Genomic DNA, 22,450 nt, shown 5'->3' on the forward strand with positions numbered 1-22,450 from the left:
AGCTGGGATTATGAGAATCTCTACAGGAGTATAAGGGCAGTTTGACTATACTTAAGAGGGAAATCAGGAGGGCAAAAAGGGGACTTGAGACAGGTTTAAGGAAAATCCAAAGAGATTTGACAATTACTTTGTAAGAGAGAACACAGCCTGTTAAAGATCAATGCAGCAGGCCATGTGTGGAATCACTGGAGAGGGGTGAGATTCTGAGCAAATATTTCATGTCAGTATATGTGGAGAAGGACAAGGAAGCTAGGGAACTTGGGGAAATAAGTATAGTGATGTCTTGAAAAGAGACCACATTACAAAAGAGGTGGCAATGGAGGTCTTAAAATGTATAAAGGAAGATAAATCCCTCCACGAATACAGACGAGAAGTATTCATTTAAGACCTCATCAATGTCCACTGGCTCCAAACACAGGTAGCCCCTTTAATCTATAATAGGCTCCTCTCCATTCCTGATAATCCTCTTATCCTTAATATACTTGTAAAAAGCTGTTGAATTTTCCTTGATCTTGTCTGCCAAAGATATTTTGTTGCCCCTTTTTGCCCTCCTAATATCTTTTTTAAGCAACTCCTGATATAGTCTATAGTTTTGAAGAGACTCCCCTGTTTTTAATGTGCTGTACTGACATATGCTTTCCTTTTTCTTTATCATATCCTCAAGCTCTCTTGACATTCAGGGTTCCCTGGACTTTCTACCTTTGCCCATCACTGTTAGGGAATCATGCTGGCCCTGAATTCTCACTATATTACTTTCAAAAGACTCCCTCTTTCTAAATGCAGACTTAGCTGCATATAGCTGCTTCCAGTCTCTGTTTGCCAGATTCTCTCGAATGAAATTGAAATTGGCCTTCCAATTAGACACTGTCAAGACAGGAAACTCAACTTTTAAGAAGCACTTAGAATCCCTACAGTGCAGAAGGAGGCCATTTGGATTACGGAGTCTGCACTAACTCTCTGAAGATCATCCCACCCAGTCTCCGGTCCCTAATTCCATATTTACCATGGCTGATCCTTCACATTCCCGGACACCACAAACAATTTTTAGCATGACCAATCCATTTAAGCTGTACATCTTTGGATTGTCTGATGCACCCAGCAGAAACCCACGCAGACAAGAAAACATGCAAAATCCACACAGACATGAGTGACACAGACACTACCATCACATATGGGAACACCGCACCCCCCCCAACACACGCACACACACACACACACACAACACAGCAGTTAAGGATGCCCCAGGGAATGATAAATTGGCAAAACCACGCAGACGCTATGACAATGGATGAATGGACAGTGCGTAACAATCGGCAGACAGGAATGTTCCCTCCCAATGTGGTCTTCAGTGATCAAGGACATTCAGCCTCTGATCTATGAGTAAGTATCCACCAACACAGCCTTCGAGATACACAATGCAGAATCGCCGAGCAGAAACTAACAACCAAGTTCTGTGCCCATGAAGACAGCCTCAACTGTGATCCTGGGTTCATGTTGCACTACCTGTAACCCCACCAGACTGTTCTGTATTTGTAGAATCTTCCTTACTGTCCTGTTTTGTCACCACCACCTTGATAACTTGTTATGATCTCTCTACCTTAGTTTGTACAGGCTTTGATTACTTGTTTCTTTGGTTAGGGCCTGGACATGTGACTCTTAAACCTAGCATGTTATTCCAGCCATTTGGTTTGCCTCCAGCACCATTTTATTTCTAACACTTAGCAATTATCTGTCTGCCTCACTTAATCAGATTATAGGTTATCCCTTTGCTTGTTACTCAGCTGTTGACATTTTACTCACACCATCTGACACTCTTGGTCACCAGAGACTTGGTATTCAGCCTATGAGACACCACTCATATCATTCGCATGGTCTTTTGCGCTTTCTGTCTATAAATTCTGTGCCTGCGTGCTTCTCTTCATTTCTTCTGAGGAAAGAGCAGCGCTTTGAAAGCTTGCGATTTCAAATAAACCTGTTGGACTATAGCCTGCTGTCATCTTACTTCTGACCTTGTCCACGTAGACACTCAAGATGGAATCAAACCCAAGTTCCTAGTGTTGTGAGGGAGCGATGCAAATCACTGAGCCACCATGCAGACTTAAATGAAGATTTGAAGTATCATCACATTCAAGGCTATGGGACTAGTGTGAGTAGGTTAGCCTAATGCAGGTAATAGTGTATTTTTGGTGGCACAGAACCGATGGGCCAAAGAGCATCTGCTGTACTGTATATTTCTATGATTCCAAGAGCGAAACGAATGAGGATGGGAGATTGTTTGTGTTCAGCATAAATACCAACACAGCACTGAAGAGCTCAATAGTCTGTTCTCTGCGGTCTATGTACCACATAAAACACAGCACAAAGATGTAAATCAAGTATGTAAAAAAAAATTCTAGAGAGTGTTAGTGAGGCGAGGAATAGGGAGAGAGAGGAGTTGAACACATGGCTACAGCGATGGTGCAGGAGGGAGGGTTTTGGATTCTTGGATAATTGGGGCTCTTTCTGGGGTAGGTTGGACCTCTACAAGCAGGATGGTCTTGACCTGAACCAGAGGGGTACCGATATCCTGGGGGGGAAATTTGCTAAGGCTATTCGGGTGGGTTTAAACTAATTCAGCAGGGGGATGGGAACCAAAATTGTAGTTCGAGTATAAAAAAGATTGAGAGTAGGGAGGTCCAAAATAAAGTTTCAGAGACGCAAGATGGCACTGGCAAGCAAGAAGCTGGTTTGAAGTGTGTCTACTTCAACACCAGGAGCGTCCGGAATAAGGTGGGTGAACTTGCAGCATGGGTTAGTACCTGGGACTTCGATGTTGTGGCCATTTCGGAGACATGGATAGAGCAGGGACAGGAATGGTTGTTGCAGATTCCGGGATTTAGATGTTTCAGTAAGAACAGGGGAGATGGTAAAAGGGGGGGAGGTGTGGCATTGTTGATCAAGGGCAGTATTACAGTTGCAGAAAGCATGTTTGGGGACTCGTCAACTGAGGTAGTACAGGCTGAGGTTAGAAACAGGAAAGGAGAGGTCACCCTGTTGGGAGTTTTCTATAGGCCTCCGAATAGTTCCAGAGATGTAGAGGAAAGGATAGCAAAGATGATTCTCGATAGGAGTGAGAGAGACAGGGTAGTTGTCATGGGGGACTTCAACTTTCCAAATATTGACTGGGAACACTATAGATCGAGTACTATAGATGGTTCAGTTTTTGTCCAGTGTGTGCAGGAGGGCTTCCTGACACAGTATGTAGGCAGGCCAACAAGGGACGAAGCCACATTAGATTTGGTACTGGGTAATGAGCCCGGCCAGGTGTTAGGTTTGGAAGTGGGTGAGCACTTTGGTGATAGCGATCACAATTCTGTTATGTTTACTTTAGTGATGGAAAGGGAATGGTGTATACCGCTGGGCAAGAGTTATAGCTGGGGGAAAGGCAATTACGGTGAGATTAGGCAAGATTTAGGGAGCATAGGATGGGGAAGGAAACTGCAGGGGATGGGCACATTAGAAATGTGGAGTTTATTCAAGGAAAAGATCCTGTGTGTCCTTGATCAATATGTACCTGTCAGGCAGGGAGGAAGCTGTAGAGCGCAGGAGCCGTGGTTTACGACGGAGGTGGAATCTCTGGTCAAGAGGAAGAAGAAGGCTTATGTTAGGATGAGATGTGAAGGCTCAGTTAGGGCGCTTGACGGCTATGAGGTAGCCAGGAAAGACCTAAAGAGAGAGCTCAGAAGAGCCAGGAGGAGACATGAGAAGTTGCTGGCGGATAGAATCAGGGTAAACCCTAAGGCTTTCTATAGGTATTTATGGAATAAAAGAATGACGAAAGTCAGATTAGGGCCAATCAAGGATAGTAGTGGTAAGTTGTGTGTGGAGCCAGAGGAGATAGAGGAAGCACTAAATGACTATTTTTCAACAGTATTCACTCTAGAAAACTAAAATGTTGTCAAGGGAAATACTGAGATACAGGCTACTAGACTAGGTGGGATTGAGGTTCACAAGGAAGAGGTATTAGAAATCCTACAGAGGGTGAAGATAGATAAGTCCCCTGGGCCGGATGGGATTTATCCTAGGATACTCTGGGAAGCCAGGGAGGAGATTGCCGAGTCTTTGGCATTGATCTTTAGCTCGTCATTGTCTACAGGAATAGTGCCAGATGACTGGAGGATAGCAAATGTGGTTCCCCTGTTCAAGAAGGGGAGTAGAGACAACCTTGGTAATTATAGACCAGTGAGCCTTACCTCAGTTGTTGGTAAAGTATTGGAAAAGGTTATAAGGGATAGGATTTATAATCATCTTGAAAAGAATAAATTCATCAGGGATACTCAGCACGGTTTTGTGAAGGGTAGGTCGTGCCTCACAAACGTTATTGAGTTCTTTCAGAAGGTGACCAAACACGTAGATGAGAGTAAACCAGTTGATGTGGTGTATATGGATTTCAGCAAGGCGTTCGATAAGGTTCCCCACAGTAGGCTATTGTACAAAATGCGGAGGAATGGAATTGTGGGAGATATAGCAGTTTGGATCAGAAATTGGCTTGCTGAAAGAAGACAGAGGGTGGTAGTTGATGGGAAATGTTCATCCTGGAGACCAGTTACTAGTGGTGTACCGCAAGGGTCGGTGTTGGGTCCACTGCTATTTGTCATTTTTGTAAATGACCTGGATCAGGGCCTAGAAGGATGGGTTAGTAAATTTGCAGAAGACACGAAGGTCGGTGGAGTTGCGGATAGTGACGAAGGATGTTGTAGGTTGCAAAGAGACATCGATAAGCTGCAGAGCTGGGCTGAGAGGTGGCAAATGGAGTTTAATGCAGTCAAGTGTGAGGTGATGCACTTTGGTAGGAGTAACCGGAAGGAAAAGTACAGGGCTAATGGTAAGATTCTTAGCAGTGTAGATGAGCAGAGAGATCTCGGTGTCCATGTACACAGATCCTTGAAAGTTGCCACCCAGGTTGACAGGGCTGTTAAGAAGGCATACAGTGTTTTAGCTTTTATTAATAGAGGGATTGAGTTCCGGAACCAAGAGGTTATGGTGAAGCTGTACAAAACTCTGGTGCGGCCGCACTTGGAGTATTGCGTACAGTTCTGGTCACTGCATTATAAGAAGAATGTGGAAGCTTTGGAAAGGGTGCAGAGATTTACTAGGATGTTGCCTGGTATGGAGGGAAGGTCTTACGAGGAAAGGCTGAGGGACTTGAGGCTGTTTTCGTGAGAGAGAAGAAGGTTGAGAGGTGACTTAATTGAAACATATAAAATAATCAGGGGGGTTAGATAGGGTGGGTAGGGACAGCCTTTTTCCTAGGATGGTGACGGCAAGCACGAGGGGGCATAGCTTTAAATTGAGGGGTGAAAGATATAGGACCGATGTCAGAGGTAGTTTCTTTACTCAGAGTAGTGAGTTTTGAGAAGATTTGTAGCTCAGGTTGAGGTTCTGGATGTGAGTTTGCTCGCTGAGCTAGAAGGTTAGTTTTCAGACGTTTCATCACCATTCGAGGTAACATCATCAGTGAGCCTCTGACGAAGCGCTGGTGTTATGTCCTGCTTTCTATTTATCTGGTTAGGTTTCCTTGGGTTGGTGATGTCATTTCCTGCGTTGGTGACATCACCAACCCAAGGAAACCTAACCAGATAAATAGAAAGCGGGACGTAACACCAGCGCTTCGTTGGAGGCTCACTGATGATGTTACCTAGAATGGTAACGAAACGTCTGAAAACTAACCTTCCAGCTCAGCGAGCAAACTCACATCCAGTTACTCAGAGAGTAGTAAAGGGATGGAATGCTTTGCCTGCAACGGTAGTAGATTCGCCAACTTTAGGTACATTTAAGTCGCCATTGGATAAGCATATGGACATACATGGAATAGTGTAGGTTAGATGGGCTTCAGATCGGTATGACAGGTCGGCACAACATCGAGGGCCAAAGGGTCTGTACTGTGCTGTAATGTTCTATGTTCTATGTAGAGCGAATAGATTAAAAGTGCTATCTGCAATCACAAAACAAACAAACAAACAAAGTAGTCAGACACAAACAAACAAGGTGGTCATAAATAACCCCGATTTGTATCACTTAGATACTCTGGTTCCAGAAGAAAAGTGCCAGGAACGAGGTACTGCTGACAAACTTCCAAGATGGAGATAGCAAGAACTGCCAATGCTGGAGTCAGAGTTATCACAGTATGGAGTTGGATGAACACAGCAGATCAGGCAGCAGCAGAGGAACAGGAGAGTCGAAAGGTCGGGACCTTTCATCAAGGCTGCGAAGCCTCTTCCGGGGATGCTCACCTTGACGCTGTCCTCCTCCCTCTGAAAGACCTCCGTGGATCTCCCTCCCATTGCAACAGTCCTGAAGAGTCCCGACCCGAAACGTCGACTCTCCTCCTCTTCTAATGGTGCCTGACCTGCTGTGCTCCTCCAGCTCCACAGTATTGAGCCTTCCAAGATGTTTAGGGCTAAAATGATGGTTGAACCAATTAACACCTGAGACGGCCACAGAACTGCTTTCATTCATCTCTGGGTGTGGGATCACTGATTATGACTGTGACTGCCCACCCCTACCTCTGCACTGCCCACACCACCCCAGCCAACATGATAAAATGATGATGGGGCCTTCTTTTTGTCCCACATTGTACAGCTGTCTTATGGAACAGCGTAGCTTAGCAGGGGACTTCAGACAGCAATTTTAAAGGTTCAATTACATTGATGAGACTAAAGCCACATATAGGCCAGACTGATGAATCTTTTATTCACAATCAAACTTGTTGGTATTGTTTTAACAGTTACTCAAATTTATTTGTTCATTCATTTATCTTTGAAATCAAGTTTTACCTTTTAAAGCAGGTTTGATTGCACGTTCACTTCACAGCTGGTCAAGTTCACCAAAATACCAAAACAGCATTTCTATACCCCATTTCCAGGGGCCAAACCAAGCCAGCATTTAGAGGAAACAGTTTGTTTTCTGTTAGAATTATACACAGCCTTAACTGGAAGATAAATCATTGCAGTTTTGTAATGCTAGAATCAGCTGTTGAAAAATACAGGCAGAAATCTGTACTGAGATCTGCATCAACATAAATCTTGGAAAGCAGATGTTGAAACAGACTTGATTTTAAAATTTTCCAGTACTTTCCATATTTTCTTTTTATTTACTCATGGAGTGTGGGCATCCCTGGCTGGGCCTGCATTTATTGGTTCATCCTTATTTTCAACCACATTGCTGCGGGTCTGGAGTCACATGTAAAGATGGCAGATTTCCTTCCCTGAAGGATGTGCTTGAACCAGATATGTATTTCCGGACAATGGTTTCAGGATAATCAATAGACCTTTAATTCCAGATTCTTTGTCGAGTTCAAATTCCACCATCTGCAGGGTTTGAACCCGGAACATTAGCCGGGTTTCTGTGTGATGTGAGAGCAATTACTGCAGTGGTTGGAACCTGTACTGTTCCCTTTATACTACATTAGCTCTCACGAAGGGAGTCATCTAGACTTGCAACGTTAGCTTGCTCTCTACCCACAGATACTGCCTGGCCCACTGTGATTTCCAGCAATTTTTGTTTGCACAAAGCAATGTGGTTATGCTTAACTGCTCTCTGAAATTGTCTAGCAATTAAGGATTGCAAAAAAGGTTGGGGCATTTGAGCTACAGGGAGAGGCTGAATGGGCTACAGCTATTTTCCCTGGAGTGGAGGCTGAGGGATTACCTTATAGAGGTTTATAAAATCATGAGGAATATGGATAGGGTAAATAGAGAAGGTCTTTTCCCCAGGGTGGGGAGTCCAAAACTCAAGGGAAAAGGTTTAAGATGAGAGGGGAAAGATTTAAGAGGGGCCTAAGGGGCAACTTCTTCACACAAAGGGGGGTGTGTGTATGGAATGAGCTGCCACAATAAGTTGTGGAGGCTGGTACAATTGCAACATTTAAAAAGGATCTGAATGAGTGTATGAAGACGAAGAGTTTAGAGGGACAATGGGCCAAATTCTGGAAAATGAGCTTAGATTAGGTTAGGATATCTAGTCAGCATGAGTGAGTTGGACCAAAGGGTCTGTTTCCATGCTGTACATCTCTATGACTCTAAGTACTGGGCTTACCGATGACATACACTTCCTATGAACAAAAAAAATGAAAGAAATTCAGCACAACCCCCTAACAAAACAAACAAATTGTAACCTTCAAAAGATCAGAACCATACGATACTAAACAATGAATTCCACTAAGATATTCGAAAAAAATTGAAATAGATAAAATTTCAAGTGAATGTAGAAACATTTCAATTGTCTTTTTTACTATTTGCTTAAGATCTTGGTTGAAAGAAACTACTGTTCACCGACTACAAATAAACAAACATACCAGTCCATCAATGAAATAGCATGTTAGATAAAGAGTAAGGATTTTAACCTGATCCCTGCCATGTCAACTGAACTGGTCAAAATAAACTTCCAAAATGTATGACAATGTTGAATTCCAAGCACAGAACCATATGGACTGCCACTAAATAGCTCATAATACAAGTTGCTAATGGGGTTTGACACAGTTGACATAGAAGCAACGATGCTTCCTCTTGAGGAGCTATGAGAACAAGAGGTCATAGTTTTAGGATAAGGGGTAGCAGATTTAAAACAGAGCTGCCAGGCCTGCTGAGTTTCTCCAGCGAATTCACTAGCCCAAAGATGGATGCAGGGATATTAAGTAAATTTAAGGAGAAGGTTAAAGGGTTACGGGGAGAGTAGCCCTTTGACCCGTTAGGTCTACGGCACTGTTACTTTTAGAGTAAATTTGCATTACTAGATGTTTAGTCTGAGGTCTCACAACAGAATCCCATGTAACATAGCTAACTGTCTATTACGTAATAAACCAGAACATTTATCAAGACTGTACTACTCTTCTGCCGAAGGAGTTGTGTGGGCAGCTTTCATTATTTGACATCAAAAAATTAGACTAATGAGGATAAGGATTGGTGGCAGTAAACCCAAGGCATTCCATTGCACACAACGACAACAAATGCCATGCAAAGTAAGCTAGCATCTGAAAATAATACATACCTCATAACCATTATCGCCTTGCTGTTTGTGTAAGCTTGCTGTGCATAAAATGGGTTTACCCCACACTGACTGCACTTCAAACAGAACTTCATTTAAAGATGCTACACTAGTCAAGTTTTTACTTCCATTCAACCTTCATGCACCAATTTTGGATGAGGACATATTGACCTCGATTGTGATACCTTATGCTCAAATTGCCCACTGTCCAGTCTCACTTGAACACTGTTCACTTGGATGAAATCAACTTGCTCCTCAGCAGCAGTGCACAAATCTTGAAGCCAGAAAGCTGTGGGTTCAAACATCACTTTGGAACATCTTCTGTTATTCTTTCATGTAGGCATCGCTGGGCCAGCATTTGTTACCCATTCTTAATTATCCTCGAGACACTGGCATTCAGCCACCTTCTCCAACCAGTGAAGTACATGAGGTGTAGGTAGACTCAGAGTGTACAGGTCTTTATTTGGGTTGATGTTTCAATCAGACAATAAAAAAAATGCTGCACTACCAAAGTTCCGACTTCAGATGAAAACATTAAAACAAGGCTCCACTGATATGCTATGATCATAAAAGATTTAATGACATTTTTGCAATAAGGATAAGATGTCTTGGCCACCATACATTCCTCAAACACCACCATAGTACATTAACTGCCTACAAAATGGCATTCATTACATTTGAACATTAAAGCCATTGCATTGACCCAAACCTTCATTCAGTGTAAATTAACACTTGTGGAATTGTACTTTAAGAAATCCTTCCAGCGGAGAGGCCTGGGAAGTGAAAAATGCTGGAGAAACAAAGCGAGGCAGAAATAACATTTTTAAAAGGAGTGCAAACTTGCAATTTTTAAAAAAGTAAATGAGGAACTTGATAAGCCAGTCAGAACAGCTTCTATGTATTGAAAAATCTGCATTCTGACATATGTACCAACAGCTCCAGGCATAAAAATCTGTTATAGCGTATGCGGAGATTTGACAGATAGCACATGGTCAGTTCTCTCATACATACAGACATCCAGATGGTAATCGCAACCCACCATCAGGATACGCACAAAGATTTGGGAGGCTGGGGTGATGAGGGTGGGAAGATAATAAGCAAAGTGGCAAAAAAACACATTAGCCAGGGCCAACCACCTGTCATCAGTGGAAAAACACAACACCGAACAGCTCCTGTATAGTTTGTTAGCAAGGATTCCTTTTCTGTCACTCTGGCAACTTGCCATCTATAAAGATGGGATAATCTGCAGCCATGAACCAACAAGCATTATGAGTCAAGACCAAAAATTGTTTTCTTTCTCTAAATTGCAAGGGACAGATGTAAAGAATCATGGATTTAAGAATCAAAAGGTGAACACAGATGAATGAGATCCTCTTACACAAAAAGGTGCAAAAACAGAACAAAACACTACTTTGTAAATCAGTAATTTGGTTTGTTTCCACAACTTTCATACAAAACATACTATGTAAAAACATTGTTTTTATAGGCCACACCACAACATAATTTTGATTCACATTAGAATGCTAAATTAGTCACAAGAATTGCAACATTGTTATCATTTTTCTGCAACTCCCTGCATTAGTGTTTCACAACTTATCACATGTACAGTACAGCCAATACCAATTCTGATAACTTGTAAAAGGAATCTAAATCAAATTGGGAGTAATGATGAATCGGGGCAATTGATTCAACACTAAATGTTCCAAAAAGAAAATTACAGTTTGAAGTAAATTAAATCTGGAAATTGAAACATGGTCAAAAAAATTAACTTTAGCAGCATGTAATTTTCCATTTGTCTGACTCACTGCCTTCAATTAAACCAGTAATACATTACACGCTACAAAATGGACAAATTCACTTATCGACAGGCCAAGCACTGTAAGTTCACATTTGCTGCAAGTTAATGTTATGAGCACACCGAACCAAAATATTACAGATATATCTTGCTTTATTTGAAAAGTTGAAGTAAATGTCATTTGCTGAACAATTCTAAACCTCAGTTGTTCAGTGAAACAATTCTTTTTATGTTACTTACAAAACACATTACAACTGACTCATAATATTTAACCAATTCATAATATTTAACCATGCATAGCTAGCCCTTAAAAGAACCAAATTGATTGGCATTTTCACCATCGTTTACAAACTGTAAATAGATAAGCAAATAATAAGCCACACAAATTTTCCCAGTTATGGTAGAAGAGAGAGTTTTCCACAAGATGCAGTGCCCTTTTAATCTACATTAAAAGATGCATTCTAGCCCCAATACATGATGTTGTACAGTTAAAATTCCCCTATGTCCGAATCTCCGTTCAGAGTACATTTCTAAAGGGGGAGACTGAGTTTGAGATTCTTTACTACGTGAAATCAAGAAGAATACTGTACATGAGCAATCTGAAGAAGGTGTTATCTCCAATCTGTTATGGTGCACCTTCTGACTAATCAGTCTGGGGTTTGAGAACTCCCCATCTGCAATTATTGAGAGAACCAAAATAAAGTGTAAATTCAGACTGAATGCACATTGAAATATAAAAATCCATGCAATAAATGAAACTATAATTCTGAGATCAAAATATTTAATTAACATACTAGTAGTTCAGAAATCTACAAAGAAACCCATGTAATTCATGGCCAACAAATATTTTGGATACAATTTCTTCATATATATCCACTACAAAGCAACCAACAGATAAGGAAACTATAATCCAGTCATGATTATATCCAAATCCAGTACATTAAACAGAACTATTAACTAAGCCCACAGCAATGAGCTCAAACAGATAAGCCATTTATTAAATCAAGACTCTCAATATTACTCTGCTGCTCTAGCAAGCATTCCGTTTAATGTTTCACATTGTACGTTTCCTTGTGAAAGATTTTACAATGAAAAGGGGTTACAAACAAGGGATTTTGCACATCAGGCAGCACGGTGGCTCAGTGGTTAGCACTGCTGCCTCACATTGCCAGGGAACTGGATTTGATTCCACCATCAGGCAACTGTCTGTGTGGAGTTTGCACATTCTCCCAGTGTCTGCGTGGGTTTCCTCAGGGTACTCCAGTTTCCTCCCACAGTCGAAAGATGTGCAAGGTAGGTAGATTGGCCATGCTAAATTGCCAATAGTGTCCAGGGATGTTTAGCTATGGGGAAGTGAAGGAGTAGGGGGATGAGTCAGGGTGGGATGCTCTTTGGAGGGTCGGTGTGGACCTGTTGGGCCAAACGGCCTGTTTCCACACTATAGGGGTTCTATTCTATGATCTATGAGGATTCTTCCTTAGCACTGGTCGACAATACAGAATTAAGCTACTTGATTACTTCATCTCAAAATGTTTCTTGTAATCTGAAACAAGAATCTTAAGCAATCTACTGTGAAAGGTGTGATTAACACAATTGTAAAACATATCTAGATAGATGTAAGCTGTGAAACAATGCAGCAGATACATTTTAGAAGAATTCTAAACAAGACTTGCTAAACTTCCCATAAAATTAATAAATGAAAAAAACTTTCACAAAGAAATCTTCACACATCAAATCTATATATTTGATTGACAAATATTAGTCAGGACTAATTGCAGATTAAGAAACTAATTGATTAGTTAAAAGCCCGCTGGCTATTGATTTTGAGATATACTTTGTCCATACAATGTCGCAATTCTAGTCTATAGCGATCTAACATTGCTGACAATACTTATTAACAGCCTGTGCACCCAATTTCAAACTGGCATTTTCAGTCAGAGAGAAAATGTAGCATTTGAGTTTTAAATGTTTTCAGGATTAAATCAACCATTTTGTTTTACGGATAATTCAAAACACAATATCAGAAATGTGCTTTCTTGCTACAATGCAAAATAAACGTTTTCCACTTACTTTGCAAACAAAACCAAGAGACTCCAAACAGGAACTAACCAGTTCAGAAATCACTTCCAAATGGTGCTCAGTATGCTTACTTACATGTTAAATCTGTCATACAGTGGTGAGAAATTTCTATATTTATTGGCTTGGACTATATTTGCAAGCTCAAATAGTTGACACTGTACATATCAATTTAGAGTGAGATTTATCTGCACACCAATCACAATACACAATTAATAGCAAGGAATTAAATTGTGGTGTTAAAAAGAATGTGCTAAGCACTGCAGTTTGAGACTTCTTGGATCTGGAACAGAAGCAGAAGCTTGCTTGAGATCTCATGCTTTCTGTAAGCTAGGCTCAACTTTTAATTCACAAAGACAGATATAGCCATGGTAGTTCTATTAAATATGCCAGTTTCTTTTTTAAAAAAGAAGCCTGTGCACATATAAAACAATGTAAATGCAGATTTTTTTTGTCTCCTTCAGGAACAGAAGCCACCAAGTGGCACAAAAGGGAAAAGGAGTATTGCAAGAATGTAGTAGGATTCATGTGAAATGACAGTTTCTACAGCTACCCACAGGCACTTGAACAAGCATGAAGATACTGGCCAGTGTTTCTATGCCAGAATAATGTCCTGTGACCATTGCTAGTAGAACTTGTGTGGGTGCTTCTGTCTTAAGTCAAGAGAAAAATATCAAAGTAAAAACACATTTCTCTATCCATTCATTGTTGACAATCAGTACCAATTCAAATCATACCATGACAATACAAAATTTTCAAAGATTTTCTGCAATAAGTATCAATACGAATGGACAATCTCCCTTACCAGTTTTGACTATTATCAGCCCACCACAGTTATATATCTTCTTCTATCCAATGAAGAGATGATCTAAATGGCTGTCAACACCATTTGATCAGACTACTTACTAAAAAGGCATGTTTATTTTTTGCACTATTATACCCATCAAGCCACATTCCATCCAGTAGAAAAATTTATTAAGAATGGAATTTAAACGTGAAGGTTTTGCTTAAGCGGGTAGACTATTTCACTAGACTATCCAATTACTAACATTTGGTTCTCAATCCAGGCAAATGCCCCAATTATTGACTATTTATAAAGAGTAGCACAATCTAATAAGATTTGTCGTTGTCTCTTTACAGTTTTGCTACATGCTAAGGAAGACTTCCTTGCTACCATCTGTGTTCCCAATAAACATCTGTTCAGGAAAACCAAGGATAAGTCATCCCAAAATTAATCTTGAACTTATTTAAGAGTAGTACATGGCCTACAATCCTGATCTCCAAGTGACATTAAGAATATCCCAGATTCTTCAACACAGACTTCTGCCCTAACATCTACTCAACACTGTCTTTCCTTGATATAAGATTATGAATTTCACCAAATTCACATATCTTCTGTCACAATCTGACCAGACATTACTTTAAAACAACTTGAAACCATTCAGGTGCAGCAGGTGGGTAAGAAGGCAAATGGTATGTTAGTTTTCATAGCAACAGGATTCAAGTAAAAGAACAGGAATGTCTTAATGTAATTAATTAGGGCCTTGCTGATACCACACTTGGAGTACTGTGTGCTATTTTGGACTTGTTAACTGAAGATGTTCTGGCCATGAAGGGCATGCAACAAAGGCGTATTAGACCAATTGTTGGCTTGGCAGTCTGATGTATGAAGAGACAAGAGCTGTTAGGATTATATTCAATTGAGTTTGAATAAGTTCAAAGATGCCTCTAAAATTCTAACAGAGCTCAGCAGGATAAATGCAGGAAGGATATTCCTGATGACCAGGGAATCCAGAATCAGGGGTCACTGTCTAAGGATACAAATTAGGACATTTAGCACTGAGATGAGGAGCAATTTCTTCACCAAGAAAGTAGTGAGCCTGTGGAATTTCCCACCACAGAAAGTGGTTGAGGCCAAAACATTGAATGTTTTCAATAAGGAGTTAGATATAGTTCTCAGAACTGAAGGGACCAAAGGGTATGAGGAGAAAACAGAGAGAGGGTACTGAGTTTGATAATTAGCCATGATCATATTGGATGGTGCCGCAGACCCGAAGGAGTGTATGATCGACTCCTGTTCATATTTATGTTTCAAACATTCCACTTGTCTGTGCACCATTTCCCAGCCTCTTTTTGGGCATTCTACCTGAGCACAACAGAACCTCTCAGCATCAAGTGCACACTGAAAGCTTTACTAATGCTTCTCATTGAATAGCAGTCACACCAAAAGTATTCACTTACAGCAAGATTTTGATACTGCTTACAAAATCCTATAGCTCATGTCACCCAAAGCTATTGTTTAAGAGGACAAAGGAGTAGCAGTAGGTAGTTTTGCCTGCTCCTCTATTCAGTGAAATCACAGCTCACTTGACATCAACTCTAGCTCCCTACCCTATATCTCTACTATGTTATTATCCAAAAAATATAAATCAATATATTATATAATCGAGCATCACAGCTCTCTGGGGTGGAAGATTCTGATGACTCTCAATCCTTTGTAGAGATGCAAGAGATTGGAAATAAAAACAGAAAGTTCCAAAGAAACTCAGCTGGTCTGGCAGCATCTATAATAGGAGAAAGTTGAGTCGAAGGATATACTGTCTCAAAACGTTAACTCTGCTTCCTCTGCCACTGATGCTGCCAGCAATTTCTGTTGCTATTTATTTAAAATTGTGCTTCATTTGGATCACCTCGAATTCTTCTCAAGCTCATCCTTAGAATCAATCTGATAAATGTTTACTGTACTCCAAGTATATCTTCCTCAGGTAAGGATATCAGCACTTCATGCAGTACTCCAGGTGTGGTCTCACTTGCGTAATGCAATGCCTTTTTAAGTGCAGTCTTCACTGTACTTTAGTTCAACAATACTTGGTTGATTCCAAGACAGTGGAAAAGTGCCAATAAAGACTGATTTAAACATGCTTTAAATCTGAAGGGCTTACCAAGATTTGAATAAAACAAGGATGCATTTGTTTATTTAAAACAACTTCAATGAGATGAGGATACTAGAATAATTCAATGAAAATCACTATTAAATTCTTGTTTTCAAAATATAAATATTTTAACATAACATTCCTTCTTGACATGAAAAAAATACCAATGTCAGCAAATCAATTAGCAAGACAGTTCATCTAAGTAACCAATTAGTTTGCTCTTAGCAAAATAAAGTACTCATTAAAGTCTTCAAAAGTTAAATCCGAAATCATTACGAGGCTATAAATTCTTTTGGGGGCAGTTTGCCGGCGCGTTGTAGATCAAATCATTAACAGCTTTCTGAAAAATGAAATTTGGTAAAGAGCTACAGCCGACTGTGAACAGAGGGAAGGCGCTTAATATAATTCTGCATATAACGTTATGAAATTTAATAATCGCCGTGACAATTGGGGTAAAGTTAAAATGAACATCACTAAAGCGTGACCAATTGATGTTATCACAGCTGCCACCGAAGGCTGACTGCGCTTAGGTTACAGAGCCACAGATCCAGAGTGCAAATCAGTGCCAACAGCAGATGAGCCTTATCAAGAATGCACAACATTCTCTAATCACCTATTAATTTTATGGGCAGCAAGGCATTTAACGAATCTCTGAATCACCCGTCCTGGCGTTTCCATCCTCTGTACAATTTGACTGTTGTTTGCCACCCCCAAAAAAAATCCAAGATCAAACAAATAATTAGCCATCGCTGTTAAATAATGATAAAAGTGCCGCCAAGCAGTGACAGTTCCAGAACTGGGTGCGAGGCGACAATCTATGTTTCCATCCTGTGTCCGAGTTGAAGTGTTTGTTTGTTTGTTTGACTTAAATGGGAAGGACAAAAACTTTCAGTCTAAAGCACATTTCAACCATGTAGCGCCTGGGGGTTATGTGGAAAGCCTGCAAAAAGACGCACAGTGTCCAAGCGATGTTACACTTACCCTTTTCTGGTCTTCCAGACCGTGAGTGAGAGGCTTTCTCTGCTGCCGGCTCCCCTCTGATCCTGTTTCCATTTCCAATGGCAAAATAAATCCCTGATATCAGTTCCAAAACCACAGCCTTCTTCAAAAGGAGGAGGAGGAACAACAGCCAACCCCGTTGTTGGGGGTATGTGTGTGGCTGTAGGGGGGAAAAAGTCTCACCCCTTTCAGATCCCCTTTCAATTCGGCAGCTCAGCCTGAAATCTGCGTCTGGTGTCATCCATCATAGTCCAGCTTCAACACATTTAACTTTCCCCAAACTTGTAATCATTTTCTTCTCCTCCCCTTCTCCTTAGCACCTCTCTTTCCATTCTCTAAACGGTACGCTCTCCCAGTTTCGATCTGCAAGGTCTCTGGCTCGACGCAGGGCAGTCTACTGTACAGGGCGAGTACGGGGCGAAGGATCGCGGCCACATTATCAGCGCAGTAGCATCTTCTCCATTTTATCCAGAGAGAATGGGGAAGTGGGGGGTAGAGGATGTGTGTGTGTTGAGGTGGGGGGAGAATGTTGCTCGCCACGTTGATATGACCAGCATCCCTCTCCGGGCCTGTCTCACTCAGTCTCTCTCTCTATCTGAATGTGATGATCAACACCCCCCCTCCCCCTCCAAGCCTTCGCATAAAGAAGCACTTTGCAGCGAAGATTTCTTTTGTCAGTGTGCTGCAAGTTTACCAAGAGCGAGAGGGAGGGCTGTGAAATCTGCAGGCAAGGTTCACCTTCTCCCCGCCCACACGCCAAACCACCAACCCCCCCCCCCCCCCCACCCGCCCCCTGACCCTTTTTCTAATACAATCTGAAAGTATCCAAAAGGAACAGATTTGGTGGTCAGGGAAACCTGGACACAAGTCTCTCAGCATTTCTGCAATAAAGTGAACACGAAATAAAACGGTAGTGGTGGGCGTGGGGGCGGGCGAGGGAGGGGGATAGTGGTTGCTGTGCAAACCCTCGGATGCCCAAACCTGCCAATCGCCCGCATTAATCTACAACATCTTCAGCACCCACCCTCCCAGCCACCTCTTCATTTGGTCCCAGAAACAATTGAAAAAAGCCCCAGCCGCTGCGCTAATGTTTCTGGCTTCTCCCCTGATAGGCAATGCTGCTGGTCACTGAGGTAAAGCCATGCGTGAATGAATGACCTCCTCTCCCGGTGTTTTGCGGGGCAGGAGGGAGTCCCGGGGGAAAGGAACACGGATCTCAATACAGACAACCTGGCCCCGCCCCCTCCGCCTCACGTCAGGCCGCTGACCATTCAGAAAATGATCGGTCTCCATGGCAACCCAGGACACAGACCCGATGTCCCCCCCCCCCCCCCCCCACCTCCGCCAACTTTCCTTCCCACCACCACCTTCCCATCCGCCCATTACAGCTGGAAGTGCAGAACCAGAGACTACAACCTGCAGGACATTGCAATCCCACTTTGCAATGATAAAGAGACCTGCAACCTCTGTTTCTTGTCTGGAAGGGACTTCTCCAAATTCGGGGGTGGGGGTGGTGGCAAGCTGAAATTTTGGGGTTTCCAACTCCAAGGCAGCCAAGTCAAGATTGCCTTCCCCCACACTGTCAGAGGTTTTCCCTCTGTTCTATCCAGGGGTCCTGACAATGATTAAGCCTCAACATGCGGTCACAATGAAAAAGCTCATTTTGGTAAGCTCCAGTTTACAAGGACTGCTGGGCATCTCACAGCCACTTCACAGTATCCTTCACTTCCTGTAGGCAGGTTCCCGGTGACTGAAGATGTTTTGCTTCTACACTGACTCCACCACTAACTCCACCAGCTCTGAGTTAGTTGGCTCTGGTAAATCCAATGCACAATCTGCAGACTCTGACACAAGTGGTGCTTGAAGGTATATGGAAGTGTGTACACTCCGTCCAATGCCTTGACATCACTTCTGCACTGTTCCCAACAAAGTATCAATGTTTTTGATACTGTCACCAAGTAGCTGTCTCCACTTTGGTCAGTCACAAGTGTAGGTTTGATGTGTGCTGGCAGCAATGTTTGACCTCTTCAGAGGGGCAGAAGATATGCCTAAAGTGTCTCTTTGTCTTTCTGAAAACCTTCCAAACCAGAGTTCCAAATAGAGTGGTTGCTTCAGCAGTCTAGTGTTGAACACACAAACTATACAACCTACTCTTTGGAGCTGATTTTGAGTGATTAGCACCTTGTTATTGGGCAAGTTGGTTTGGAAGAAGACACTAATGTTAGACTGCATATCTTGGCTCTGGATTTTTAGAATCTTTTATTGTGAAGTTTGAAGAAGTCTACTCACTGTTGCAATTAGGAAATATCCAGCAAATGTGCTCGCAGCAGACTCCCACACACGGTAATTCCAAAATGAATAGAAAATAGGTTTTCATCATATCAATTCAAGGATAAATATCCCAAGATTTAAGGAAGAAGTTCCACATTCTTAAAAGTTGTGCCACCTGAAAGAGGAGATATGTCCTTGGTTTCATATCTCACAAATAGCAACATCTCCAACAGTGCAACACTCCTCCACAGTAGAGTCCATCTTGAATTTTGTGCTCAAGACCCAGAGTTTGAGTGAACCCCCAACTTTTGCATTATGCTGCCAACTTAGCCACAAGTGACAAATGGGCTTAGCATTTCAATTCTAACTCAACTGGGGTTGTTAAAACTATATGTAATCCACTTATCATTGTGATAATGTCAAGATGCTTATGCTGCAAAACAAGGTTTCATTGTTTACCTGGAATTGGCAATCTATTGCAGCACAAATCTCACACCATCTATTAATTCCCTGATGACTCCAGTTCTCAATTACCACCTCTGAGAAAATTATCACTGTCCTGTCTTTGAAAACATGTTGTTCATTTGATATTCTTTTGTAAAGTTTGAACCATTTTCCCTGGTAGCCCTGAATAAGAACACAAAAAGGTAAAGAATGTTAATTCTTTCTAAATTTTATGGGAATCCAAGCAAAGTATTTTAAAATATATTTGCAAACATATATTCATTCCTGCAAATCATATGTGATTTTTTATTGCACCTTATGTTTGGTAAATGTTTGTTAGTTATAGCTCAGTTAGTAGCATAAGTCTGGGCTAATACTTTAGTGTTCTATCAGAGCGTTATCAGATTAAATATGAAACTGAGACTACATGCTCATTCAGGTCAACATAGAGAAGCTCTTGCCAATGTCTTCCACAAAATTTATCCCTTAGCTAACACTGCCTAGAGGTGATATGTTTGTTATCACAATGCTGTTCGTGCGATTTTACTGTGTATAAATTGGATGTTGTGTTTCCTACATTACATTGATGACCATATTCAGAAAGTACTTAATTGGCTGTAAAGTGTTTTGGTGTATCCTATGGTTGTGAAAAGCACTACATGAACTCTTCTTTTTAATAACTGATGTATCTCTTTATTACTCCTCTGAGAATTGTCAAGAAGAAACAATGAAAGGACTCCAGACAAACCAGGAAATAGTGATTAATTGATTAATTAAACAATCAGTCTATTATAATTGTATCATTAAAAAAAACTACAACTACCAGGGTGGTAGAAGGTGATCCTTGGTCTTTTTCTCATCAAGCAGTTCTTATATTCCCATTAAATTACATTTTCTCATGACCTAGAGACCAAATGCTTCTCAGGAAATGGGATTCATTAATTCCAACTGCTACTTTTAAAGAAACACAAGATATATATGTCTACAAGACACTGACTCTCGCTGGAAATCGAATTTATATAGTGTCTTTATGAGTTCAGGGTCATCCGAAAACAGTTCAAAGACATGAAACACTTTTCCGGTGCAGTGATTGTTGCAGTGTAAGGAAATGCCAAATTTAAAGCAAATTGATATGGGCCTCAAGCCCACAGACAACAATGGGCTAAACAATGAGACGATTTGTTTTATTGGAATTGGTTTGAAGGATACCTATCAGCCAGAACACTGGTGAGGTGGGGGCAAGAAGGTGGAAGAACTTTTGTGACCTTCTTCAAATAGTGAGATAAATCTTTTACATTGACATAAGAGTGAATTTTCAATTTGCCATCTCAACCAAGAAAGAGGGAAATGCCATGCTCCCTCAGTGCTGCACAGAAATGACAGCACAAATAAAATTTGATGATTTCTTTGATACAAGAGGAGAGTGTTATCAAATGGTGCAAGTTACCAAGCTTGCCACCTTATAAAATGCCCCAGTGAGAGAATAGAATGACTCTCATAATGTTAACATCTCTCTTTACTTTGAGGGGAGGCAGTGGCATAGCGATAATGTCACTGTACTTATCATTCAGATGTCAGGATAATTCTTCTTCAGAGATGGGTTCAAATCACAGAAAGGCTGTTCATGGGGTTTGAATTCAGTTAAACAATCTAAATGGTAAAGTTCATGCTCGCAATGTTGTCCATGAAGCTACTTATGATGATCATTGAAAACCACCTGGTTCACTAATGGAAGGAATCTTGTCATATTTAACTGATCTGACCTGCAGATCCATGGCAATACGGTTGACTCAACTGCCCCCAGAAATTGCCAAGCAAGCCTCTCAGTTCAAGAAGCAGCAAATACAAACTTAACCCGCAATGCCCAAATCCCAAGAAAGAATTTTTTAAAAATGTTCCACTTTCAGTAGTTGCAAACAGTGGACATAATTCTGATGGCAAAGCCAAGGACCCGGTGATGCAACCAAAAGTTGGGTCAAATCCATCTTGTCTGTTTGTTGGACTCATGACTTCATTTTTAACCATTGAGAAATTTAATTATCGTCAATATTCCTGCCCCTTTGAAGGACAGGAGCTCAACCTGAAAAGCCACCTGCCAATCAGAGGTACTGAAGGTCAGCGGGCTTGAGGTGCCATCCGAAAGGGTGGCCAGTGCTGGCACAACACCAGGCAAAGAGGATGCCATGAGATCAGGCTACGATCCTGACCAGGTATTTAGGTCTGCGGATGCTGGTGCCAGTCATATCAGGGGTAGGACTGAGATGAAGAGAAATATCTTCACCAAGAGAGTGATGGAATCAATGAAGAATCTGCCATAGAAAGTGTTTTTTGCCAAAATGTTAAAATGTTTTCAAAAAGGAGGTATCGTTCTTAGGGCTAAAGGGATCAAAGGGTATCATGAGAAAGCAGAACGGGGGACTGAGTTGGATGATTAGCTATGATCACATTGAATGGTGGAGCAGACTCAAAAGGCAAAATGGCATATTCCTGTGCCTATTTTCTATGCTTTTTAATAAGTGACCATTCTTAGTATAGTTATATTTTTGAGTGGCTAGGGTGTGGGGAGAAATGAAGGAAAAATATTTTCAATTTTTATGAATTTATATTGCTGTAAATTACTTATAAACCTATGATGGAATACAAAATAGTATGTGGGCTTTCATCAGTGAAATAGTTTTTCTGAGCTTGACATGCAACTTTAAAACAATGCAGTAAATTGGCAGATAAGGTTAGGCAGGATCCAAAGGGATTCTTTTGGATTCTCGGAGTACAATAAGAGCAAAAGACCAACTAGGGAAGGGATAGGGCCCCTCAAAGATCAAAGAGGTCATCTGTGTGCGGAACCACAGGATGTGGGAGAGATACTAAACAAATATTTTGTGTCAGTATTTACTGTGGACAAAGGCAT

This window comes from Stegostoma tigrinum, chromosome 17, assembly GCF_030684315.1.
Source record: "Stegostoma tigrinum isolate sSteTig4 chromosome 17, sSteTig4.hap1, whole genome shotgun sequence".
Classification (NCBI taxonomy): domain Eukaryota; kingdom Metazoa; phylum Chordata; class Chondrichthyes; order Orectolobiformes; family Stegostomatidae; genus Stegostoma; species Stegostoma tigrinum.